The sequence below is a fragment of the Portunus trituberculatus genome, chromosome 11, assembly GCF_017591435.1.
Source record: "Portunus trituberculatus isolate SZX2019 chromosome 11, ASM1759143v1, whole genome shotgun sequence".
Lineage (NCBI taxonomy): Eukaryota > Metazoa > Arthropoda > Malacostraca > Decapoda > Portunidae > Portunus > Portunus trituberculatus.
In genome coordinates, this window is record NC_059265.1 from 997,215 (window position 1) to 1,023,648 (window position 26,434).

General features: G+C 43.0%; 3 long non-coding RNA genes across 3 annotated transcripts; all 3 read right to left on the minus strand.

The window, feature by feature from the left end:
• Window positions 1–343: 343 nt before the first annotated feature.
• On the minus strand, window positions 344–1,826 carry LOC123502357. The gene is made up of 3 exons (XR_006673973.1): window positions 1,772–1,826; window positions 1,348–1,536; window positions 344–400 (listed from the first exon to the last, which is right to left on the minus strand). It is a non-coding gene; the product is annotated as an uncharacterized LOC123502357 (long non-coding RNA).
• Window positions 1,827–14,139: 12,313 nt separating this feature from the next.
• Window positions 14,140–14,943, minus strand: LOC123502328. The gene is made up of 3 exons (XR_006673944.1): window positions 14,853–14,943; window positions 14,539–14,690; window positions 14,140–14,185 (listed from the first exon to the last, which is right to left on the minus strand). It is a non-coding gene; the product is annotated as an uncharacterized LOC123502328 (long non-coding RNA).
• Window positions 14,944–17,035: 2,092 nt separating this feature from the next.
• Window positions 17,036–22,328, minus strand: LOC123502355. The gene is made up of 3 exons (XR_006673971.1): window positions 22,274–22,328; window positions 18,461–18,544; window positions 17,036–17,089 (listed from the first exon to the last, which is right to left on the minus strand). It is a non-coding gene; the product is annotated as an uncharacterized LOC123502355 (long non-coding RNA).
• Window positions 22,329–26,434: the final 4,106 nt, after the last annotated feature.

A 26,434-nucleotide genomic window follows, 5' to 3' on the forward strand; every position in this document is an offset into this window, starting at 1 on the left:
CACAAACCCCACTCAGAACACCAACCAACCCCTCAAAGTTCTCCCAAACCACACTCAAAACATGCTAATATTTACACACACCTCAATCAACACTCTCAAAATACGTAAAATATACCTAAAAGATCTAACATATACTGAAAACAAACGAAATGAACCCCAAAGCATACTTATAACACTCCAAACAGTCTGCAACACTAATGAACAAGCTTAAAATACCCCAAATCTATCCCAAAACCAACAGTATGCATTATAAACAACGTTAGGATTAAAAGGGACACTTACCTAAATATTACACCTTGGCTTCTTCTCCTATTCCACCTTTATTTCTCATTTTTTCTTCATCCTTCTCCATTGTTACTCCTTCTTCTTCCTCCTCCTCCTTCCATCCACACGTCTGAGCCTAGAAACACATCAAAATGTTAGATATTAGACAAAATATTCAGGAAATGGAGGGTGACTTAAGTATTGTAGCTTTGCTGCTGCTCCTCTTCCTCCTCCATTTCTCCTTTCTTCCTCCTTATCCTCCTTTATTTCTCCTTTCTTCCTCCTTCTGCTACAATTATCTACACACCTGAACCTCGAAACACGCGAAAACACGTAGAAATCACTAGATATTAGGCAAAATATTGACGAACTGCGGATTTGGAAAAGTGGCGCCACCCTGGGCCTATGGTGAGTCACTACCTGGGTGGGCTGTGGTCATCCGAGAGAACGGGAACGGGGGACTCGGCTAAATTACGTAAATCATTTGATTTCAAAATGACTTTTAGAAAAACGAAGCCACGGCCAAATGCTTGTTATTTTATGACGTGATAAATACTTAAACTAATTTTCAAAATATCAAAATATCTCCAGCTTAACTGGTTTTTAAAAAAGGTCTAAATTAAGTACGTTAAAAGTACAAAACATTTTAACCCATAAATCTCTTAAAACGTCCTGTAAAGTCAAGCCATTTTCACTTGGCAAGTATTTTATCACACTTCTGGGAGTCTGAGCTATCTTTTAGGGCATTCTACAGCGAGTTAGACCGAGAAGCAGAAACGTGAGCAAATAAAATAATGAAAAATAAGAGCTTTTTACAACAGCCCCAAACACCATTTCAAAGTCCACATATTTCACTCATTAGATTGATTTCACACTTAAAAGAGGACAGGCACTCTTTTGCTACCATAAAGGCCCACTTATACCTTGAAATGAAAAAGCTCAAAACTCCAGGTGGGAAATTTTGAGCGTTAAAAGCCTTTAACATACGCCATAAAACACCACTAAACGCCACATATTTACCCAGCACAGGCGCGGAACACACTTCAAACACGACGAAACATTTATAGAAACCATAAAACATACCATGGAAGCGCAATATTACCGTCAGGAAATATTCGAAAAAAAAGTATTTGACCCAGCAGGCTGGCGATAGAAGGGTGATGGCGTGGGTAGGGTGATGGCTAGGGGACCGCCGGGGGGAGGCGGCCCGGGAAAAACCCCGGGAACAGTGGCGGCAGGACATCCATATATAGTCTTTATCATCTCACCAAACTAAAATTAAGCCACAGAGAGAAATTTTGACTAGGCTATATGAAATGTTAGACTGGTGGCTGCATTCTGACACATGTTTGGCCTATGGTAAATGAAGGAAACAAATATGAGAGGGTAATACAGACGCCTTGCTCTTTTTGATGGTCCTTATACCATTACTTTAAAATATTTGCGTACTGTTTTCACTCTCATATGTAAAGAAAACCTAACCTTAACTGAATAGCCTTATAAATACCTTTAATAGACGAAGATTAGGCAGTGTGCAGTGTTGTGGTGAAGGCTTGCCACTGCGTCTCTTGGTGCTGGTGCTTCTTGAAAACTGTCGGTAATATAGCAACACTTCACTTTATTTTGTGTGTGTGTGTGTGTGTGTGTGTGTGTGTGTGTGTGTGTGTGTGTGTGTGTGTGTGTGTGGGTGTGGTGTGCATGGGTCAGTATAGCCCACCGCCACAACTGTGTCACCACCACCACCGCTAAGACTACTGCCGTAGCAAAAGGTTGTCTGTGAAGACAGGACGCATGTATATATGTTTATGATAACTATCTGTTACTAAATCTCTTATTAATGAGACGCTATGCTTATACAAATACCACATGTCGATTTATTGGTTATTGTGACATCTTCCTCTTCGTTATCGTGTCCAGCTTTTGTTATTTGTCAAAGCAGGAAATATTAAATTGTATCTTGTTGTACAGCGAGTGTTGGCAACTCCGCGAGGCAATAAACAAGGTGCTTAAAAGGCAGACTGTACTATTTTCTCATTCTCTATTTCTACCGCCTGATATACGAGTATTTCTGACAATAAACCAGGGTGACAGGACACTAAGTAGAGGAATATAGACTTTTTCTATCTACATACACATCTATATTGTTAATTATATACGAATTTATTGACTTATCTATCTGCCTGCCTATCCATCTATCTGTTTGTTTGTCCAACTGTCCATTTCCGTATCTATCAACCCATCAAATTACCCGCTTATCCATCTATCTTCACACAAGCATATAAATACCACCACCGCCACCACCACCACCACCACCACCACAACCACTGCCAGTTCCGCACCTGCTCATCTTCGCCCTCATGAACGGGAGTGTGTCAGTGATAGGCGAGGACACAATAGTGGTTATGTGGCCACTATTTTCAAAGGCTCAAAAACGACAAGCATGGTTATTAAGAGTGTTTTCGCTGTTGATAACGGAGAAATCACGTTACTCTCTCTCTTGAACCTTCAAACTACCCTTAGTAACCCGTGTAACTGAAACTAGAGCCTTTTAAATATAGAGGTTATGTGGCCACTATTTTCAAAGGCCACAGAGATAACGAGCTTGGTTATTAAGAGTGTTTTGCTGTTGATAACGTAGAAATCATGTTAATCTGTCTTTTGAACCTTCAAACTACCATTAGAAACTCGTTTGACTGAAATTAGAGCCTTTTCAAAATAGAGGTGATGTGGCCATTATTTCAAAAGGCCACAAAGATAACTAGCTTGGTTAATAAGAGTGTTTTGCTGTTGATAACGTAGAAATCATGTTAATCTGTCACTAGAACCATTAAACTACCCTTAACAACCCGTATGACTCAAACTAGAGTTTTTGAAAATAGAGGTGATGCGGCCATTATTTCAATTATTTCAAAAGGCCACAGAGATAACGAGCATGGTTATTAAGAGTGTTTTTGGTATTGATAATGTAGAAATCATGTTAATGTGTCTCTTGAACCATCAAACTACCCTTAGAAACCCGTGTGACTGAAACTAGAGCCTTTTAAATATAGAGATGATGTGGCCACTATTTTCAAAGGCTCCAGAAACGACAAGCATGGTTATTAAGAGTGTTTTCGCTGTTGATAACGGAGAAATCATGTTAATCTGTCTCTTGAACCTTCAAACTACCCTTAGAAACCCGTGTGACTGAAATTAGAGCCTTTTAAATATAGTGATGATAAAGATATTATTTTCAAAGACCACAGAGATGACAAGCTTGGTTATTAAGAGTATTTTCACTGTTGATAATGTAGAAATCATATTAATCTGTCACTAGAACCATTAAACTACCCTTAACAACGCGTGTGACTCAAACTAGAGCCTTTTAAAAATAGTGGTTATGTGGCCACTATTTTCAAAGGCTCCAAAAACGACAAGCATGGTTATTAAGAGTGTTTTCGCTGTTGATAACGGAGAAATCACGTTACTCTCTCTCTTGAACCTTCAAACTACCCTTAGTAACCCGTGTAACTGAAACTAGAGGAGGAGGAGGAATCTCTGGCACTTAACTCTTTGCACTTAACTTTCCATAAACACTCTTCGGTTTGGTAAATTTCAATAAACTCCTCCAATGTTTTGCGATTCATAATGAAGAATTTGTGAAAAGCTGGAAAAGGCGTGCACACTTTATTGAAGTCACAAATAGACTGATAATCTGTACACGTGAGATTTTCATCTGAAAGGAAAAAAATCGTTAGATCGTTCAGATAAAAAGTTTGAATGATTCAACTGTTCATGCCGCTCGATCAGTTCATCTGAAACGATCAAAACTGCGCAAAACACGTCAGTTTTATCGTAACGATTTATCTGATCAGTTTTATCGTTCAGATAAACAGTTACGTCTAGGGCCGGCCTTACACAGGCAATCTATGTCATGTCAATCTTTCAGCCACTCAATCAATCAATATTCACGATGCAAAACAAGCAAACACACCACCAATAGTTACCACCACAATCACCACCACCACCACCAATACACACCACACTGACATCATCACCACCAACACTTTCTAAAGGTGTGTACACACTTACTGAATTTCCACGCATCGTTTCATCGTTGCGTATCACACTGTGATACAATACGATGCAACAGGGTATTGTAGCCATTTTTGCCTCTCCGCGTGGTGTATCATCGTTGAGTGATGCAACAGTGTCATTCAGTTTGTTCCTGACCGTAGCCATGAGTGAAATGTGCAGTTGTCTGGCCACACACAACTGATTTTCAGTTTGTCTGCAATTGGGGTCAAAATTGCAACAAATATTCATGCCCGTCCACGACAACACTGAACATGCAACGCGACGATCCCACGCTCCTCACACACACACACACACACACACACACACACACACACACACACACACACACATACACACGAAGGTTGGTGAGTTGTGTATCATTCATTGAGGTGACGCCAAAATACCGAAAATGAAAGTTGCGTAACTTTGTGTCATATTTGCATATATATATATATATATATATATATATATATATATATATATATATATATATATATATATATATATATATATGCAATTATAAATGACTAAAAATCAAAGTAAGAGAGAGAGAGAGAGAGAGAGAGAGAGAGAGAGAGAGAGAGAGAGAGAGAGAGAGAGTGTGTGTGTGTAACAGTAGTGAAAACGTCAACACTGTACAGAGACGCTCGCCCCCATGGCCGTAAATTAAGGCTTGTCAGACTATATAGTATTTCCATGCCACTATATTGTGGCATCATATCACCTCAGACGCTGGTCAACAAGACGAGACACAGCAAGGAGACCAGACCAGACCAGACGAGAGAGAGAGAGAGAGAGAGAGAGAGAGAAGAGAGAGAGAGAGAGAGAGAGAGAGAGAGAGAGAGAGAGAGAGAGAGAGAGGACACACACACACACACACAGTACACCACAGTACACAACCACCCTCCCCACGCATTATAACTACCATACGCCTAATTAACTACCTTAACTACCCTCCACCAGCTAACTGTCCACATGTGACTCCTTCAATGCACGACACACCTTCCTAGTACAGCCTGTCCATCCCGTCACTGTCCCATCACCGTCCCATCACTAATGACACTGTGGCACCATTAATTCACTACCCTTCACTATCCACTCACTCCCACACGTCACGTCACCCCTTCAGTGCATTATTATACAGCTTTCTATTAAACTATCCGCCCCATTACCGTCCCATCACTGTCCCATCATGTTTGTTCCTCCACTCTATTAATAGACTCACCCTTTCACTGAGCAGGTGGAGCTGGTGGACTAGGTGGGGCAAGTGGGGCGGTCACCGTGTTCACAGGTCTCGTGTCTGGTGAGGAAATGGACGTCTGGTCACTGATGGTGGTGGTGGTGGTGGTGATGGACAGTTGCTAAATGGAAATATTGTACGTCACCAGATCCACCTTGACAAGTCGCTAAAAGGTCGCTAAATCATTGTTGTATATGCTACAAATGTTCCTACACGAAGTAATTGTCTTGACTTACACATAGGCTAATCAGTATAGGGCCCCGTTGACTCTAATAAGGACCGTTTATCCCTCCCAGTAACGCAGAGCAAACTTGTCTCGAGAGCCTCGCTCGCCACCCTCTCATCACTCGCCTTTTAAATACGATTGATGTTTAATTGATTGATTGATAAGTTTATTGTTGTAGCAGTGTATACACCATCGAACTGTTGTCCATTTACGTATGAATGAACCTATCAAATTACCAGCTTATCTATCTATCTATCAACACACAAGCATGTAGATATCTCCACCAGCACCGCCAACACCCACACCTGCCCACCTTCGCCATCATGGAGGGCAGTGTGTCAGTTTACACATTACTACTAGTATTTCCATGCCACTATATTGTGGCATCATATCACCTCAGACGCTGTGGCGCCATGCAACAAATTGTTGACTAATTTCGCTTCACTTGCAAACCAGATATTGTTTTGCATCTCTTTCAACTGATAGGAAAACAAGTCGATACATTATGCATTTTATTATATCAAGAGATATTGTGTTGCCATTAGAAATATATAGGAGTATCATTCACAAGATATCGTCATATCAGTAGGTATGAAAAATAAATACAAGTAACAAAAACTGCACCACGTTACAAGACACTGGCCAGACACTTAAATTAAGTATTGCATTGAAAGACTCACAAAACATCATCTTGGGAAACACGTAACAATACCTTTGTGCTTCACAACAGAAAACAAAAAAGACACTTTTTGTGATCTTTCTTCGAGACACACAAGAAGGAACAGGTTGTTGTGATCACTACAGACACAGACACGTCTACATCACACCTTGCAATACTGTGAGTGAGAAGCACTCCACTACTACTACTACTACTACTACTACTACTACCCTTAACAACTACTACTTGGTAGTAATTGACACCAGTATGAGGAATATTGAAATGTAAACAAAAACATGCAGCAAAATAAGACATGTAGCCATCATAATAATAATTGATTATTTAATACAACATACAGGCAACGTAAGGATAACCGATCTAAACATCATAATGTACCAGATAATTCTTAATGCCCTACTTATACATAATCAGTGACACAGTGATAAGTAACATGAATCATGAACAATGACACGAAGGCAATAATACGTGTATTGTAACTCACAGTGTAATAGCAATTAACCTAACAATAATTCTCAGCTGAGTAGCAAATAGCAAATGAACTACAACATAACACTTACGACAATGAGGGTCGGCGTTGGACAGAATAAGATGTATGGAGAATCAGAGGGCGGAGTGCAACTCCTCTCTCACTGACGACCAGACAGAATCTGCCTCCTTCAGAGGCAGCTGGGGCACACCACATGCCACCTATTTCTTGATCCCCTGATCCCCTACAGAATGAGCAGCGATCCTCTGTGTCCTTATCTATCCTACGCGCAGCGTCATCAGTCTTTGCACATAAACAACCAACCCTCTCACTACCTCTCTGCATCTAAGTTAACCTCCGTACATCTTCACTACTGTTACTTACTGTTATATGTCCTTAATACTACAAGTTATGATAATGAACTATTCTCTTATTACTTAGCATCCTCTATCGCCAGCAGCCTCACATCACAGTGTGAGGCACCACACGACTACAAGCTAGGTCAAACCAATCGTATTTTGACCACTACTCTTATTCCATTGTCATCCCTCGCCTCTGATCCTATTTATTACTTATGGCGTTACCAGACAACAATGAGCAGCTCGCCACTGTTACGTCATGTTCCCGAGTCTTTGCTAATTATCAGGGAAGACGGGTTCATGAGCGGTATCAACACCCCTCCTCGTTCCACGCGGGAGAGGTGGAGTCTCTTAGAACCGAGCGCCGAAAGGCGAGGTGGGACCCCGAGGAACTGGCTATGATGGCGGAGTACGAGGCTAAACACCCTAGGGCCAAGTACATCAACCAGGAGATCAAACAGCATGTGCTCCCTCACCGTACCATCGAGGGAATTAAGGGAGCACACCGCACTGAATCCTACAAGGCCCAGGTTCGTGCGGCTGCTGTGCCGAGTACTCCGCCACCGGTGCTGGACCCGAGGGGTCACACCTCGCCCATAACATCTGGCGGCTCTCAGGGGACTCCATCACCCGAGCCTAATTCCTCAACATCTGGGCTCCCTGCCGCTGGCAGTCCCCAACCACCTCCTCCTCATATCAGAGCTGAGGAGGAAGTCCACGCTTGCGTGCAGAGAACATCATTTACCCTCGGACTTTCCGTCCCCACCTGCATAGGAGAGGTGGAGCACCAGGTTGACCTTTGGTGCCCACCCAGTGCTTATGTTTATAGACCTCCGGGAAGGGGCGGCCTGGTGAGTCAAAAAAGAAAGGCTATTAAGAAAAGACAGTACAGAAGAATACAGTACTTATGGCGTAAAGAAAGAGGCCGGGCCGTCAGAGAGATACTTGCGGGTATCCCTGATGGCCCACCTGCTACCCCGCCCAATATGAAGGCCTTCTGGGCAGGCCTCTTTCAAAGACCTTCTGGAAATGAGACACGATCACCTGCTGCTTTAAGGCCCACTCTGAACGTCGCCGGCCCGATAACAGAGGATGAAATAAGGCTAGCTATTAAGTCCACCAAAGCAGCCACAGCCCCGGACCGGACGGTTTAGCTGTGGCATTTATAGACTTTAAGAAAGCCTTTGACTCCGTGAGCCACCCATCTCTGGTTGCCGCAACCAAGAGGTGGGGGTTTCCACCTGTGCTCACGGAGCTAATTACCAACCTTTATGAAAGAGCAAGCACTGATATACTAGGGGAGGCAGTGAACATCACAAGGGGAGTGCTCCAAGGAGATCCATTATCTCCTTATTTGTTCAACATTACATTGGACTGGGCACTCTCCGCATTGCCGGCAAACGTAGGGGCGCGTTTGTCAGGCACCCCCCTAAATTATATTGCCTATGCAGACGATGTGGTATTAACCGCTTCCACCCCCCTGGGTCTTCAGGCCTCAATTGATGCGCTGGTCATTGAGGCAGGGAGGGTGGGGCTGGAGTTGGGCCATCAAAAATGTGCCACCTTCACTATCAAAGGGGACGGAAAGAGGAAGAGGTGGTTGGTCGACCCCTCCATCTATAGAGCCGGTGAAAGCAGGCTGAGAGCGCTGACGCCTGGCGAGTATTATAAATATCTCGGACTGGAGGTGGGTCCGACCAAGAGCCGCTCCGAGCCAGGGCGGGCTCTGGCGGCCCTAATCCGGGACCTTGGTGCGCTCCAGAAGGCTCCACTAAAGCCCCAGCAAAAACTATGGGCGTTAAAGAACGTGGTCGTGCCAAGACACCAGTACCAAAGGGTGCTGGGTCATACCACCAAGGGCACTTTACTTAAGTTCGACTTGGAAACCAGGAAATTCCTTAAAAAGGCGTTACATCTGCCTAAGGACACCCCCAATGCAGCCTTTTATACAAAAATCGGCCATGGGGGCTTGGGGGTTCCTGAGTTTGCCAAGAAAGTGCCGGCCCTAAAAAGGGGTGCCCTGGAGCGTCTAGCCAAGAGTCCTGACGAAAGGGTCGCCAGGATAGCAGAGTCTCTGCTCCTGCCCCCCAGTCCATCCGCAAAGGAGCTAAAGAGAAAGCCGCAAACGTTAACAAAGCCGCGCTGTACGCGTCGGCGGACGGCCGAGGTCTCTCAGGATGTGACACGTCTCCATCCACCCATGAGTGGGTGGATGACGGGTCACGACTCATGAGAGGATCCTCCTATATCCACGCTCTCAAAACCCGCCTTGGCGTGGTGAACACGAGACTAAGATCGTCTCGGGGAAGACCGTCTGCCCCTGTCCTGTGTGACCTAGGATGTGGCCGTCTTGAGTCCTTAGGCCACATCCTCCAGACTTGCCCTAAGTTAAGCCCTGAGCGGACGCGGAGGCACGACCGCGTCCTTGCTCTGCTTGTGCAACAGCTGGAAAGCAAGGGCTGGCAAGTGCTGAAAGAACATCATATAAGAACCCAAGCTGGGGTCCGTGTCCCCGACGTTGTAGTCTGGGACCGCAAAGCCGTGATGCTCGACGTCCAGATTGTCGCTGATAATTCTACCGGTGACTTTCTGGCTACACGAACTCCTACTATGATGTCACATAAGAGCCTGGGTTAGAGACAGGACACTGTGTTCACCACATTGATAACATAACATAACATAAATAATAGGATAACAAAGGGCCACCAGGGCCCATCTAGGTTATCCTGTATCAGTCGCACAGCGACCTCGTCATCAGTACTTAAAGATACACTTACAAGTACACAATACATTATATACTAATTCTAAATATTTGGCCCATTAACAGGGCTAAGTCCTGCAGTGAATTCCTCTACAATCTGTGATCCCCATACATGGGGATCATGTCTTGTTTAACTATAGTCAATTTCTTATAAAAACTATCATGCAGTGCTATACATAATTATAAATCTAATAAATTGAAGTGCTTATCTAATCTGTTTTTAAACATTGTCAAACTAGTGCTATTTACAACCCTCTCTGGCAATGCATTCCAGAGCTCTACCACCCTATGACTAAAGAAATATTTTCTTCTATCTAACCTGCAGCCTTGCTTTCTAATCTTCCTGCCATGATTTGTAGTCCTACTTCCTCCTCTAAGGTAAAGAAAGATCTCACATCTATGTAGTTTGTATCTGAGAACATTTGAAATAACTCTATCATATCCTCTTATACATCTCCTCTCAAATGAAAACATGTTTAATTCCTTTAATCTATCTCTATACTCCAGGCTCTTGCTTCTAAACATTGCTTTGAAAATTTCATAGTCCTGTCTATCACTACTCCTAAATCCTTTCCTCCTCTACTGCCTCTAGCCAACATCCCTCCATCTCATAGCTAAAGTTTGTGTTTTCTTTACCTAAATGCTATGCATAACTTCTAAATATTACTGTTTTCTGCTGCTATAGATAAGGCATTGCAAAAAACCTTACCCGCTACATATCTACAACTGTCTACAAATTCAACAAATTTATCCACCCAATCTACAAATGGTCAATGAAATACACTACACCAGTGATGAAAATCTGTGGCCAACCTTCAGAACTTCATTGGTACGTCTCCAAGAATCACCCTTTTCTTCTTCCTCTTCCTTTCTTTCCTCCTCTTGTTCCTTTGGCAACACCGGCAGTAGTAGCAGTCTGGTGTCTGTTGTATGTCATGCACGCTCACTCCAAAAACTTGCCTCACTTCTTTGGCGTTAGTAGTACTGAATCCTGGAACAAGAGATGGAACAATATTGAAATGGCGTCCTCCTCAATGCCTGTTGTCTTGTGGCACACAGGGTTGGGGAAGGGATTGTGGAGGATGTAACGATAAGGATGGTATGTTAAGGAGAGCCAAGGTGGATCGGGTTTGCGTGGGTGGCTCTGTAGGCCTAAGGAGGAAAACTGCCGTACCAAACCCATAATTAATACGAGCGGAGGAACTTTGTGAGTAGGGATTTTGGAATGTTGTGCATGGTAGAAATATTAGTGTTAGCATGAAGTGTACTACAACATGTATACGGAGGAATAGAGTAAGGAAGGCAGGGTATTTAACATTGTGTGAATTGGCACGCGGGGCAGTAGATTTGAGTGGGGGGCAGGAAAGGACGCGATCTCGGGACATTGGTGGGGTGTGGACGCGTCACGGTGAGCGAGGGTCTCTGATCAGGTGGGTAATGTGATCAGGGCAGCGGAGTTTCGTGGTAATATAATCGAGGGTGTCATTATGTGGAGTTAAGTGGTGTATTCAAGTGGGGAGAGAGTGTTAAGGGTGCCTCTCGTGTTTCTCTGTTGTTGGTTCAGAGTGCCGCGTCACTTTCATCGTTTTTTGTTCGAATGTACCTTACTATATTTGAAATATATGTAAAATTGACTTGGAAGAGAGTTTTCCTTCAATGAAAATCCCAGCCCGTGTGGTACAATGATAACACGTCGCCGAATGATGAGTGATGAGCAGAGGACTTGTGTCCCGAGAGGTTTTTTTCATGTAGGAAGAGCGCCAGCCAAGGGCAAGAAACAAAGAAAAGATAAAAAAAAAAAAAGGCCCACTTGAATGCTGGCTCTCTAAAAAGTGGAAAAGCGTCAGCCAAAACAAGGGAGGAAATGCCTCGATATCTCTCTTCAAAGAAGACAAGTCGCAGGAATTCGGAAATACAGATGCAGGTAGGGAGTTCCAGATTTTACCAATGAAAAGGATGAATGATTGAGAGTACTGGTTAACTCTTACATTGGAAAGTTGGACACGATAGGGATGAGAAGAAGAAACCTTTGTACAGCGAGGCCGCAGGACGAGGGGAGGCATGAAGATAGCAAGATCTGTAGAACAGTTAGCATGAAAATAACGATAAAAGAGAAGGAGATTCAACATTTCGGCAGTGAAAAAGAGGCTGAAGACAGTTAGTCAGAGGAGGGGAGTTGATGAGACGAAAAGCTTTTAATTCCACCCTATCTAGTAAAACTTTGTAACTGAAACCCCCCCAAACATGCGAAGAGTTCTCCATACACGTGCAGATAAGGCCCTTATACAGAGTAAGGAATTGGAGGGGCAAGAAAAACTGGCGGAGATGCCTCAGAAGCTGTTTTAGCAAGAGATGAGATGTGAAGTTTCCAGTTAAGATTATGAATAAAGGACAGACCGAGGATATTCATTGTGGAAGAGGGAGACAGTTGAGTGTCACTGAACGGAGACCTGTACCTGTCTGAAAGGTTGTGTCGAATTGATAGATGGAGGAATTGAGTTTTTGAGGCATTGAAAACTATTAGATTTTCTCTGCCCCAATCGGAAATCTTAGAAAGATCGGAAGTCAGGCGTTCTTTGGCGTCCCTGCGTGATCAGTTGACTTCCTGACTGGTTGGTCGTCTCTGAAAGGACGTGGAAAGATATAGGGTGGTATCATCAGCGTAGGAGTAGATAGGGCAACAAGTTTGGTTAATTAATGAATAATAGAAAGAGAGGGTGACAAGACAGAACCCTGAGGAACTCCATTATTAATAAATTTAGAGAAGAACAGTTTCCGTCTACCACAACAGCAATAGAACAGTCACAAAGGAAACTTAAGATAAAGTTGCAGAGAAAAGTATAGAAGCCGTAGGAGGGCAGTTTGGAAATCAAAGCTTTATGCCAGACTCTATCAAAAGCCTTTGATATGTCTAACGCTACAGCAAAACTTTCACTGAAATCTCTAAAAGAGGTTACTTTCCTCTCTTGGTCTACACTCTCCTCTTTTAAATTCTCTATGCATATGTACACGGTATATTCCTATCACAATGCTTCTATCACAACTTCTACATATCACGGTTTTCTGCTGGTGTAGATAAGGCATGGCAAAAAACCTTACCCACTTCACATCTACAACTGTCTACAAAATCTACAAATTTATCCACCCAATGTACAAATGATCAATGAAATACACTACACCAGTAATGAAGATTTGTGGCCAACCTGCAGAACTTCATTGGTACGTCTCCAAGAATCACTCTCTTGTTCCTCTTCTTCCTCCTCCTCTGCCTCCTCTTGTTCCTTTGGCTACACCGGCAGTAATAGTGTGGTGTCTGTTGTAGGTCTTGCACGCTCACTCCAAACACTTCCCTCACTTCTTTGGCGTTAGTAGTGCTGATTCCTGGAACAAGAGATGCAACAACATTGAAATGGCGACAACATTAATAAGTCCTGAAAAAAAATAACAAGAAAGTACAAAACCTTTTAAAATGACACACGAGGAGATAAAAGGGTAATGTACAAACCACAATACTCACATCATGGTCACTCAACACTTTATTCTACGCTTGCTTCAGTGTAGTCATACAACTGTGGGAAGAATGTAATGCTGTCCCGTTCAATAGTGCATGCAGCCGCTCGCTCCCTCCTCCCGTCCTCCTCACTGCCTGTTGTCTTGTGGTACACTGGCTGGGTTGGGGAAGCTTGCATGGATGATAACACGTCGCCGAATCTTCAGGAACCCGACAAACATCTGTACACTGAAAATGTTGCAGGTGAGATGAAAAAAAAAGTAAGTCGGCAAACTTTACAGTAATGGAATATTCTCAGTGTGTCAAGAACAATTTAGAATTGTTTAAAGTTTGGAAGAATCTCACCCACTGCTTAATTACGCCATCTTTGCCACAGCACAGCCACAACACAACCAGAGCAAGACCCCACAGTATAAAGAAGTGAAAAACTATTTGACTTACCCCAACAGCTAGGCAAAGAACCCCAAGGGAGCCCAGCACAACACCCACCACCGTGCCAGCTTGGGGACTTGACACTTCAATGACAGCCTTCTCCTGACCGTTGCTGCTGCTGGGCGGATCGAACACTGCTGAGGGATGGTCCACAGGAGAGGATCTGGGCGACTCCACGCACTCGTCAACGTCTGAGGGTGGAGAATTACACTCTCAGAAACACAGATTTATTACAACTTATGGATAGATTTACACGCATTCCAGGAACACATTCAACAATACGTTGAGGAAAACTACAAAATTATATCAGTACTCATGACAAATGCATATGGCAAGATTAAATTATACTTAATCATAAAGAACAACCTATCCGTAAATCACTGATCTTAGTAATACTCGTGAGACAAAATGCATGTTGATGTATGCCAACAATAACAAAATACCACACTAACTTCTTTAGGCTGCTGCTAAATGAAGAGGTGAAGGACTGACAAGTTTAAGAAGACAGACCGTAGAGTGACATTGACAGTTCAGGAGGCCTCACCTTCACACTTGAACTTTCTGACACGAGTCTGTACCCTGCATGGCCGGCACTGGCAGTAGTATGACTCTCGAGTGTTGATGTAAACAGGCTCACACACACCCGACATTCTTCTCCCGGCACTCCTCAATGCCACACAGCTGCACAAACTCATCCTGCCACAAGAAAGGCATTTGCTTCAGTAGTGTCAAGTTGTGATTTTGTATTGTAGTGTATACAATGTAAGAAAATCTGCAACTTTTATATGAAACAAAGGAGTTCAGGGCATGAGTTAAGCCTTATGTTAGATACTGACAAAAGCAAGGCCTTCTCCTCACCTCTCCGTTACTGCAGCAATCATTGATGCCGTCACACATGCGCTGCTTCGGAATACCACTGCCAGCACTGTGGGAGACTGACTGACTGACTGACTGACTGACTGATTGTTGTTGCTCTTCCGTGTGGGGGTCGTCTGCAGCTCTGCCACTATTGCACTCTGTGGGTGAAATGCTGGCTTTGTATTTTAACATCACTATTATTCATGGTTTAGACTATCGTAAGGTAAATTTAGATTGACTAGATGGTGTTTTAAGAGAGAAACCCTAGCAGTAAGTTACCACAATGCTGTTCATCTTAGCTCTCCGTGTTTCCTTGAAATACAAGTAACCGGCAAACAACAAAATTTACACTCCCACACAGACAGTCAAAGGTCCTCATTAATGTTGCCTACAATAAGCAAGGTTGCTCAATTTCATCCACCTCTATGTACATTGCGAATCACATTAAATATTTGTCATTATTTTCATCTTAATGTTCTCCGGCTTATGTACTGTGAATTAACCCCACCCACACACAAACCTACCCACTCAATGATCACTTCCAAATTGTCGATCGTGCTTACAAAATACCAAAACAATTGTTCAGTTTACTGTCCATATCAATTTGGAACACTGCCGAACCTGTTATAATGGTCAACAATTTGAAATCATTGAACCTAGCTTTGTCAAATCCCTTGGATACTGCCAACATGAAAAACCTCATAGTACCAATAAACGCACTTACAATTCACTACAAGCACACAGTATGCACCAATACTGACACCACACCACAAAACACACCATACACAACTGACACACACACAAACAACTTAAATCACTCAAAACTAACACAAAACACCCTGCAACACCTCAAAATATAAAAAGCTCACCCAAAACACATTACAGACACCCAAGTTACCAATATCATAGACACACACACACACACACACACACACACACACACACACTGACGGTGGTGGTTGAAGTGTTGCACGAGGGTGGCGTAGAAGGATAAATGAATGTTCAGCTGCATCACATCGCCCCGATAGAGCCATACAACTGGTGGGTAAGCCTTGCCCCACGTCACCTCACCAAACAGAGCAGGTCAGAATATATGCAAGAAGGGACAGGCGTGGGAACCTGCTGACGTAACGCGTCGTGACCTGACACTACCTATCCTCACTCAAAGAACGTAGTAGTAGTAGTAGTAGTAGTAGTAGTAGTAGTAGTAGTAGTAGTAGAAGTAGAAGAGAGAAGAGAGAGAGAGAGAGAGAGAGAGAGAGAGAGAGAGAGAGAGAGAGAGAGAGAGAGAGAGAGAGAGAGAGAGAGAGAGAGAGCAAACAAATCTTAACAGAAAACAAACAACAACAACAAAACCACAACTTCCTTTACTCCTATATCCAGGGCAGAACACGGAGACACAGGCTTGCCCGACTTTAGTGAACAGCGGCGGGCAGTCAGCGTGGTGCAAGGTGTGGGTAATCTGCGCCGTGAATTGACCGCCCACAGCCTCCGCCACGTCCACCTCATTCTGCCTGTCGTCACCTGGGAACGAAGCGGGTAATCAATAATGGACACTTGTTATAAGGGCCCACTGACACTGAGCTAGCCTGTTGATGGCCTCAAAACATACTGAAAAATCCTTGTATAGGCCCAATTCACTCTTACACACACCCACGACAAACCACACATACCCAAACCCTCTTAAAAACTCAATAACATCCCAAAACACACTAAGAAAACACAGAACAGGTTAAAATACCTCCAAACTCACTAGAAACACCCAATATTTACTGAAATAACCCCACACACACCCAAAAGACCACTAACACCCCCCACCACTTATAACACTCATAACAAACACAAACCCCACTCAGAACACCAACCAACCCCTCAAAGTTCTCCCAAACCACACTCAAAACATGCTAATATTTACACACACCTCAATCAACACTCTCAAAATACGTAAAATATACCTAAAAGATCTAACATATACTGAAAACAAACGAAATGAACCCCAAAGCATACTTATAACACTCCAAACAGTCTGCAACACTAATGAACAAGCTTAAAATACCCCAAATCTATCCCAAAACCAACAGTATGCATTATAAACAACGTTAGGATTAAAAGAGACACTTACCTAAATATTACACCTTGGCTTCTCCTATTCCACCTTTATTTCTCATTTTGTCTTCATCCTTCTCCATTGTTACTCCTTCTTCTTCCTCCTACTCCTTCCATCCACACGTCTGAGCCTAGAAACACATCAAAATGTTAGATATTAGACAAAAATTCAGGAAATGGAGGGTGACTTAAGTATTGTAGCTTTGCTGCTGCTCCTCTTCCTCCTCCATTTCTCCTTTCTTCCTCCTTATCCTCCTTTATTTCTCCTTTCTTCCTCCTCCTGCTACAATTATCTACACACCTGAACCTCGAAACACGCGAAAACACGTAGAAATCACTAGATATTAGGCAAAATATTGACGAACTGCGGATTTGGAAAAGTGGCGCCAACCCTGGGCCTATGGTGAGTCACTACCTGGGTGGGCTGTGGTCATCCGAGAGAACGGGAACGGGGGACTCGGCTAAATTACGTAAATCATTTGATTTCAAAATGACTTTTAGAAAAACGAAGCCACGGCCAAATGCTTGTTATTTTATGACGTGATAAATACTTAAACTAATTTTCAAAATATCAAAATATCTCCAGCTTAACTGGTTTTTAAAAAAGGTCTAAATTAAGTACGTTAAAAGTACAAAAACATTTTAACCCATAAATCTCTTAAAACGTCCTGTAAAGTCAAGCCATTTTCACTTGGCAAGTATTTTATCACACTTCTGGGAGTCTGAGCTATCTTTTAGGGCATTCTACAGCGAGTTAGACCGAGAAGCAGAAACGTGAGCAAATAAAATAATGAAAAATAAGAGCTTTTTACAACAGCCCCAAACACCATTTCAAAGTCCACATATTTCACTCATTAGATTGATTTCACACTTAAAAGAGGACAGGCACTCTTTTGCTACCATAAAGGCCCACTTATACCTTGAAATGAAAAAGCTCAAAACTCCAGGTGGGAAATTTTGAGCGTTAAAAGCCTTTAACATACGCCATAAAACACCACTAAACGCCACATATTTACCCAGCACAGGCGCGGAACACACTTCAAACACGACGAAACATTTATAGAAACCATAAAACATACCATGGAAGCGCAATATTACCGTCAGGAAATATTCGAAAAAAAAGTATTTGACCCAGCAGGCTGGCGATAGAAGGGTGATGGCGTGGGTAGGGTGATGGCTAGGGGACCGCCGGGGGGAGGCGGCCCGGAGAAAACCCGGGAACAGTGGCGGCAGGACATCCATATATAGTCTTTATCATCTCACCAAACTAAAATTAAGCCACAGAGAGAAATTTTGACTAGGCTATATGAAATGTTAGACTGGTGGCTGCATTCTGACACATGTTTGGCCTATGGTAAATGAAGGAAACAAATATGAGAGGGTAATACAGACGCCTTGCTCTTTTTGATGGTCCTTATACCATTACTTGAAAATATTTGCGTACTGTTTTCACTCTCATATGTAAAGAAAACCTAACCTTAACTGAATAGCCTTATAAATACCTTTAATAGACGAAGATTAGGCAGTGTGGAGTGTTGTGGTGAAGGCTTGCCACTGCGTCTCTTGGTGCTGGTGCTTCTTGAAAACTGTCGGTAATATAGCAACACTTCACTTTATTTTGTGTGTGTGTGTGTGTGTGTGTGTGTGTGTGTGTGTGTGTGTGTGTGTGTGTGTGTGTGTCTCTGGGTGTGGGTGTGCATGGGTCAGTATAGCCCACCGCCACAACTGCTGTCACCACCACCACCGCTAAAAGACTACTGCCGTAGCAAAAGGTTGTCTGTGAAGACAGGACGCATGTATATATGTTTATGATAACTATCTGTTACTAAATCTCTTATTAATGAGACGCTATGCTTATACAAATACCACATGTCGATTTATTGGTTATTGTGACATCTTCCTCTTCGTTATCGTGTCCAGCTTTTGTTATTTGTCAAAGCAGGAAATATTAAATTGTATCTTGTTGTACAGCGAGTGTTGGCAACTCCGCGAGGCAATAAACAAGGTGCTTAAAAGGCAGACTGTACTATTTTTCTCATTCTCTATTTCTACCGCCTGATATACGAGTATTTCTGACAATAAACCAGGGTGACAGGACACTAAGTAGAGGAATATAGACTTTTTTCTATCTACATACACATCTATATTGTTATTTATATACGAATTTATTGACTTATCTATCTGCCTGCCTATCCATCTATCTGTTTGTTTGTCCAACTGTCCATTTCCGTATCTATCAACCCATCAAATTACCCGCTTATCCATCTATCTTCACACAAGCATATAAATACCACCACCGCCACTACCACCACCACCACCACCACAACCACTGCCAGTTCCCGCACCTGCTCATCTTCGCCCTCATGAACGGGAGTGTGTCAGTGATAGGCGAGGACACAACGGCTCATCAATTGCATCGCCAACCTTCGCCTACTGTTTCGTGTCAACCGGGAGTCCCTGACGACACATCCTCCCAACCTACACGCTTTCGGACCCACGTAGCACGGGCGTGGGCGTGGGTGGAATCGTGGGTGACATATACGTGGTGTCAGGCGCTTATCCGATTCCCTTTGCCTCTGTCGTCTTCATTGGTTCTCTACACACTTGTCAGGTCCCTACACGTGCACACTCGCGTACGGCAACACGTGCCTGGCCACGCGCACCACATACATAAGCGCCTTCGTACCGCGCGATGCTTTTTCTGCCAAGGACAGGCGCCGTTTGTCAAACAGACAATCAACCAGTGTGTCAGACAGTCAGTTAGTCAATCATTCAGTCATTCAGTCAGTTAGCCAAATAGTCAGTCAGCCAGATAGTCAGTCATTTAGTTAGTATTTTATTAATTTAATCAGTCAGTCAATCAATCAGTCAGTCCAAATATCAGTCAGTCAGTGAATCTATTAGTTAGGCCGGCCCTAGACGTAACTGTTTATCTGAACGATAAAACTGATCAGATAAAAATCGTTGCAAGCCATCTGACGTCGCTGCCCCTACACCAAGCTTGGTTATTAAAAGTATTTTCACTGTTGATAATGTAGAAATCATATTAATATGTCACTAGAATCATTAAACTCCCTTTAACAACCCGTGTGACTCAAACTAGAGCCTTTTAAAAATAGTGGTTATGTGGCCACTATTTTCAAAGGCTCTAAAAACGACAAGCATAGTTATTAAGAGTGTTTTCGCTGTTGATAACGGAGAAATCACGTTACTCTCTCTCTTGAACCTTCAAACTACCCTTAGTAACCCGTGTAACTGAAACTAGAGCCTTTTAAATATAGAGGTTATGTGGCCACTATTTTCAAAGGCCACAGAGATAACGAGCTTGGTTATTAAGAGTGTTTTGCTGTTGATAACGTAGAAATCATGTTAATCTGTCTTTTGAACCTTCAAACTACCATTAGAAACTCGTTTGACTGAAATTAGAGACTTTTCAAAATAGAGGTGATGTGGCCATTATTTCAAAAGGCCACAAAGATAACTAGCTTGGTTAATAAGAGTGTTTTGCTGTTGATAACGTAGAAATCATGTTAATCTGTCACTAGAACCATTAAACTACCCTTAACAACCCGTATGACTCAAACTAGAGTTTTGAAAATAGAGGTGATGCGGCCATTATTTCAATTATTTCAAAAGGCCACAGAGATAACGAGCATGGTTATTAAGAGTGTTTTGGTATTGATAATGTAGAAATCATGTTAATGTGTCTCTTGAACCATCAAACTACCCTTAGAAACCCGTGTGACTGAAACTAGAGCCTTTTAAATATAGAGATGATGTGGCCACTATTTTCAAAGGCTCCAGAAACGACAAGCATGGTTATTAAGAGTGTTTTCGCTGTTGATAACGGAGAAATCATGTTAATCTGTCTCTTGAACCTTCAAACTACCCTTAGAAACCCGTGTGACTGAAATTAGAGCCTTTTAAATATAGTAGTGATGATAAAGATATTATTTTCAAAGACCACAGAGATGACAAGCTTGGTTATTAAGAGTATTTTCACTGTTGATAATGTAGAAATCATATTAATATGTCACTAGAATCATTAAACTCCTTTAACAACCCGTGTGACTCAAACTAGAGCCTTTTAAAAATAGTGGTTATGTGGCCACTATTTTCAAAGGCTCCAAAACGACAAGCATGGTTATTAAGAGTGTTTTCGCTGTTGATAACGGAGAAATCACGTTAATCTCTCTCTTGAACCTTCAAACTACCCTTAGTAACCCGTGTAACTGAAACTAGAGCATCGTTTCATCGTTGCGTATCACACTGTGATACAATACGATGCAACAGGGTATTGTAGCCATTTTTGCCTCTCCGCGTGGTGTATCATCGTTGAGTGATGCAACAGTGTCATTCAGTTTGTTCCTGACCGTAGCCATGAGTGCAAATGTGCAGTTGTCTGTGGCCACACAACTGATTTTCAGTTTGTCTGCAATTGGGGTCAAAATTGCAACAAATATTCATGCCCGTCCACGACAACACTGAGCATGCAACGCGACGATCCCACGCTCCTCGTCACACACACACACACACACACACACACACACACACACACACGAAGGTTGGTGAGTTGTGTATCATTCCTTTGAGTTTACGCCAAAAACCGAAAAATGGCGGATCGAACCCGTTGCGTAACTTTGTGTCATATAAAATCAAAGGAGAGAGAGAGAGAGAGAGAGAGAGAGAGAGAGAGAGAGAGAGAGAGAGAGAGAGATGAGATGTGCCGTAAATTAAGGCCTTGTCAACACTATACTGTATTTCCATGCCATTAACTTGTAGACATCATATCACCTCAGACGCTCATACAAGACGAGACACAACAAGGAGACCACCAGACCAGACCAGACGACACGAGAGAGAGAGAGAGAGAGAGAGAGAGAGAGAGAGAGAGAGAGAGAGAGAGAGAGAGAGAGAGAGAGAGAGAGAGAGAGAGAGAGAGAGAGAGAGAGAGAGAGACACACACACATAACACCTACAGTACACAACCACCCTCCCTACGCATTATAACTACCATACGCCTAATTAACTACCTTAACTACCCTCCACCAGCTAACTGTCCACATGTGACTCCTTCAATGCACGACACACCTTCCTAGTACAGCCTGTCCACCCCGTCACTGTCCCATCACCGTCCCATCACTAATGACACTGTGGCACCATTAATTCACTACCCTTCACTATCCACTCACTCCCACACGTCACGTCACCCCTTCAGTGCATTATTATACAGCTTTCTATTAAACTATCCGCCCCATTACCGTCCCATCACTGTCCCATCATGTTTGTTCCCTCCACTCTATTAATAGACTCACCCTTTCACTGAGCAGGTGGAGCTGGTGGACTAGGTGGGGCAAGTGGGGCGGTCACCGTGTTCACAGGTCTCGTGTCTGGTGAGGAAATGGACGTCTGGTCACTGGCGGTGGTGGTGGTGGTGGTGGTGGGCAGTTGCCAAATGGAAATATTGTACGTCACCAGATCCACCTTGAAAAGCCGCAAAAAGGTCGCTAAATCATTGTTGTACATGCTACAAATGTTCCTACACGAAGTAATTGTCTTGACTTACACATAGGCTAATCAGTATAGGGCCCCGTTGACTCTAATAAGGAGTTTATCCTCCCAGTGACGCAGAGCAAACTTGTCTCGAGAGAGCCACCCTCTCATCACTCGCCTTTTAAATCTCATTGATGTTTAATTGATTGATTGATAAGTTTATTGTTGTAGCAGTGTATACACCATCGAACTGTTGTCCATTTACGTATGAATGAACCTATCAAATTACCAGCTTATTGTGTATCTATCTACACACAAGCATGTAGATATCTCCACCAGCACCGCCAACACCCACACCTGCCCACCTTCGCCATCATGGAGGGCAGTGTGTCAGTTTACACATTACTACTAGTATTTCCATGCCACTATATTGTGGCATCATATCACCTCAGACGCTGTGGCGCCATGCAACAAATTGTTGACTAATTTCGCTTCACTTGCAAACCAGATATTGTTTTGCATCTCTTTCAACTGATAGGAAAACAAGTCGATACATTATGCATTTTATTATATCAAGAGATATTGTGTTGCCATTAGAAATATATAGGAGTATCATTCACAAGATATCGTCATATCATTAGGTATGAAAAATAAATACAAGTAACAAAAACTGCACCACGTTACAAGACACTGGCCAGACACTTAAATTAAGTATTGCATTGAAAGACTCACAAAACATCATCTTGGGAAACACGTAACAATACCTTTGTGCTTCACAACAGAAAAAAGACATGTGATCTTTCTTGAGACACAAGAAGAACAGTTGTGACACAGAAAGACAAGAAGTCTACATCACACCTTGAATACTGTAAGAAGACCATACTACTACTACTATACTACTACTACCCTTAACAACTACTACTTGGTAGTAAATACACCATATATATTGAAATGTAAACAAAAACATGCAGCAAGACATGTAGCCATCATAATAATAATTGTTATTTTCTGACATACAGGCTGTTAAGGATAACCGATCTAAACATCATAATGTACCAGATAATTCTTAATGCCCACTTATACATAATCAGTGACACAGTGATGTAATAGTGAATCATGAACAATGACACAGAAGGCAATAATACGTGTGTTGTAACTCACAGTGTAGATGATTAAAACAATAATTCTCAGCTGAGTAGAAATGAAGGAACTACAACATAACACTTACACAATGCCTTGACAGAACAAGCTGGAGAAATCAGATGACAATCTCTCCACTGACGACCAGACAAATCTGCCTCCTTCAGAGGCAGCTGACAACATGCCACATATTTCTTCATGCAACGCGACGATCCACGCCCTCGTCCACACACACACACACACCCCGGTAGCTCATTGGTTGACGCTGGCAAGCCAGATGACCAGGGTTCGATGGCCGGGTGGAGATATTTGGGTGTGTCTCTTTCAGAGTGTTCACCCAGTGAGTGTCGGGATGAAATGAGACGTTGTTGTCCCGTGTGTGTCTGTGTGCCTGGTCTCAACATCCCAAGATCGGAAATAATGAGCTCTGAGCTCGTTCTGAGGTAACGTCTGGCTGTCTCGTCAGAGACTGCACCAGATCAAACAGTGAACACACACACACACACACACGAAGGTTGTTGGTGAGTTGTGTATCATTCCTTTGAGTTAACGCCAAAAGACCGAAAAATGGCGGATCGAACCCGCATCACACCACAGCCCGTCCTTAATACGTCCTGCAAAAATCTCCAGGACGTGCTGAGGACGGCATGGAGCAAGGACCAGCTCCACCTTGAAAAATCGCTAAGGTCGGATATCAAGGGACGTACGCAGTAAAGGCTTGGTAGATACGTAGCAGTGGAGGATTTCGCAATTCCACCACGTCTCACTACGTCCTCAAAAATGTTATGAACGTGTTGAGAAGCTGCTGCGCGTGTAAGGACCGCCTCTGGTGTGATGGGGCCTTGACACGGAGAGTTTATCCTGTCAGTGACGCACACAAACTTGTCTCGCCTGCTCGTCTCCTCTCCACCTCCCCTCCCTGCTGTTCTTCACACTCTCATCACTCGCTTTAAATCTCATTGATGTTTACTTAATTGATTGATAAGTTTATTGTTGTAGCAGTGTATAGTTACACCCGTTTGTGAAATTGCCCATTTCATGAAATGGGCAAACAATATGAATGAACTACTAACCTAACAACCCATTCATGAAATTTCAAGGTGGCCATTTCATGAAATGGTTAGAGTTGATGAGACAGTGTAGGATAGTTAGATTAGGAGTGAGGTTAGGTTAGGTTGAAGTTAGGTTAGGTTCATTTCATGAATTGGTTTGCCATTTCATGAAATGCAATTCACAAACGAGTGTAACATATACACCATCGAACGTTGTCAATATGTATGAATGAACCCAACCAAATTACCAGGCTCATTGTTGAGCCATTCATCTATCTCCACATAGCATGTGTACCCATATCTCCACCAGCACCGCCAACACCCACACCCGCCCACCTTCGCCATCATGAAGGGCAGTGTGTCAGCTTTACACCACTACTAGTATTTCCATGCCACCTTGCAGCATATCACCTCAGACGCTGGTCAACAAGACGAGACACAGCAAGGAGACCACACCAGACCAGACGGCACGAGAGAGAGGGAGGAGGAGAGGAGACCAGAAATGACACACACACTTACCACACACACACACAAAGCTATGGGCGGCGTCAACAGCTCCACACCACTGCCGTACACATCTATCGCCCATCCATGCTCACGAGGTTTCAGTCAGCCCATACGCCTCGCAGCCGCCTCACAATATAATGAAGTGACTCAAGACACACAGATCCACGTGTTGAGAAAACTGACGTCTGGCAAGAGAGAGAGAGAGAGAGAGAGAGAGAGAGAGAGAGAGAGAGAGAGAGAGAGAGAGAGAGAGAGAGAGGAACACACACATAACACCTACAGTACACACCTCCCGCATTATAACTACCATACGCCTAATTAACTACCTTAACTACCCTCCACCAGCTAACTGTCCACATGTGACTCCTTCAATGCACACACCTTCCTGGTACAGCCTGTCACCCTGTCACTGTCCCATCACCGTCCATCACTAATGAGGCACCATTAATTAACCACCCTTCACTATCCACTCACTACTCACGTCACCCTTCAGTGCATTATTATATAGCTTAGTCAATTATCCGCCCCATTACCGTCCCATCACCCATCATGTTTGTTACCTCCACTCTATTAATAGACTCACCCTTTCACTGAGAGGAGCTTAAGTGGGCAAGGAATATATTCTAATGCATGGTCACTGGCGGCATGGTGGTTGGGGAGTTGCCAATGGAAATATTCTACGTCACCAGATCCACCTTGAAAAGTCGCTAAAAGGTCGCTAAATCATTGTTATACATGCTACAAATGTTCCTAGACGAAGTAATTTTATCACACAGGCTAATCAGTATGTGTTGATTTATCTTGAGGACGCAGACAAAGTCTCTAGTCTGATACATGCCAAATGATTGATGTTTATTGATTGATTGATAAGTTTATTGTTATAGCAGTGTATACACCATCGAAATGTTGTCAATTTACGTATGAATGAACCTAACAAATTACCAAGTTATCTATCTATCTATCTACACACAGAATGTAAATATCTTTAGCATGTAACACCACAGCCCACCTGATGAATAGTGTGTCAGACACATTACTACTAGTATTTCCATGCAAATATTGTGGCATCATATCACCTCAGACGTATGCATGCACAAAGTTGACTAATTGTCACTTGCAAACCAGATAGCATCTCTTTCAACTGATAGGAAAACAAGTCGATACATTATGCATTTTATATATCAGTATTGTTGCCATTAGAAATATATAGGAGTATCATTCACAAGATATGTCATATCAGCAGGTGGAAAAATAAATACAAGTAACAAAACTGCACCACGTTAC